Here is a 2,261-nt window from a genome sequence, read left to right on the forward strand (position 1 = left end):
ACCCTCCACTGTCCTTGTGTGAGTCAGACATGTTCCCGAAGAAACATGTGGCTGCGTGGCAGGAGCCAGCCCCCAAAGACCACATCCTGCAGGATCCCTTTGATGTGAGATGTCCAGAGACAGAAAGGAGGGTGGTGGTTGCAGAGCCGATTACAGCGATGGTCGCACAACTCTGTGAATACACTGAACACCGTTGTGTTGTGCGCGCTGAGTGAACGTTATGGGACGTGAATTCTATTTCAATAAAGCTTACGCTAATCAGTGAGGAGGAGGAGAGCCTCGGGCAGGTCATGGTCCGGAGCGGGGAGGGCAGTGGCACCCGGGGAGGCTGGCCATCCGCAGGGCTGGGGGAAGCTGTGGTGCTTAAAGTGGGGGCCTCTGCATGCTTGGGGCACCGGGCACCGTGGTGTGGGGTGCTCAGCACCCGCCCCTCTCATTGGCAGAAGGCGGTTTGCACGCTAACCTTCCAGGAGGCCCTGCCCGGTCTCAAGCCGCCTGGAGCCCCGCCCGGGGGCCTGGACGTGGCTCTGCCTGGCCACCGTCTGCAGGATCCCACCGCCATCACCTGCACCGGCTCTCATGTGGCTTCCCACCCGCCCACGCCGAGGCCCTGCATGCAGAAGGGGGGGCCACAAAACCCCGGGCTGGCCCCGGCTGTGGGCTCAATGGTTAGAGCACTGGCCCGTGCACCGAAGGACCATGCGTTCGATTCCTGGTCAAAGGCATGTACCTGAGTGGCAGATTTGATCCCCGCCCAGGTCAGGCATGTGCGCAGGCATATGCGGGAGGCAACCAATTGATGTGTCTCTCTCACATAGATGTTTCTCTCTCTCTCTCTTTCTCTCTCCTCCTCCCTCCCTTCCACTCTCTTTCTAAGGATCAATGAAACATAAGTGTAAAAGTCCTCAGGTGAGGATTAACAAAAAACAAACAGCCCTGACCGGTTTCTAACTCTCTATCCCTCTCCCTTCCTCTCTGTAAAAAATCAATAAAATATATTTTAAAAAGCAAACAAACCGCAGGCTGCAACTGTCCCACAGGACGCTGGCCCGGGCAGGGAGCCTCCCACAGAGGCCAGCCGCCGAATGATGCAGGGGCGTCGGTCCTTGCCGAGTGCCCCCAGCGAATGTCGGACGAAGAGCGGATTTACGGGCACGGGGCGAACCTGCGCCCGGTCCTTAGGAGGTGGCCGAGACCGAAAATGGAAACCGCTTCAAAGCAGGCCGCGAGCGAGGCGTGGGGCGGCATGTCTCCCGGGGGCCTCGGGGGTTGGGTCGGAACCCTGTGTCCCTCTCCTGCCTCTGACGTTGGTGTTGAAGTCGGAATCTCAATGCAGAGAAGCCAGCGGTGGGCCCCCACAGCCCCTCCGTGCGCCCTAACAGCCTGGGACGAACCCGGGGACCGGCAGAACTACATGCAAGAATGTGCTCACATACAGAACGTCTCTCGGGAGAGGGGCTGTGATTTTCAGCAGCTTTTCATAGGCCTTGCGCTCTGAGGAAGCTTAGGACCCCTGGGTGGTGGGGGGGCCTAGGGTGGGGGGATAAATGGGGTCGCAAGGCCCAATTCCAACACGGCAGGAGTTCCCCACCAACAACAAGCAATTCCCAGACACCAGCAGGCAGCCCAAGAATTCAACTCAATTTTGGTAAAACCTGCCCAGAGGTGACATCGTGTTCCCCTGGTTAAGGTTCAGCCCTGCAAGGCTGACCTACACACTCACACACTCACACGCACTCACACACTCACACACTCACATTCATACACACACACTCATACATACTCACACTCATACACACACACTCACACACTCACACTCATACACACACTCACACTCATACACACTCACACACATACACACACACTCATACACACACACTCATACTCACAAACTCACTCATGCACACACTCACACACACACTCACACACACTCACACACTCACACACACACACTCATGCACACACACACACACTCATACAAACACTCATGCACCACACACACTCATATACCACATACACACACACACACTCATACACACCACACACACACACACACACACACACTCATACACACACATCTCACACTTATGGATCACATACACACAGCCGCCTTTGTGGAGGACCTGGTGGTCATGTGGAAACCCATTTTCTGTCTCCCTGGGGGCAGGGAGGCCCGCTGGGATCACCTGTCTCCATCCTCAGGTGTGTGGAAGGGTCTAGTACCCAGGCCCAGTGACTGGGAGGGGCGCAGGGGCCTCCGT

The sequence above is a fragment of the Myotis davidii genome, unplaced genomic scaffold (genome assembly GCF_000327345.1).
Source record: "Myotis davidii unplaced genomic scaffold, ASM32734v1 scaffold299, whole genome shotgun sequence".
NCBI lineage: Eukaryota > Metazoa > Chordata > Mammalia > Chiroptera > Vespertilionidae > Myotis > Myotis davidii.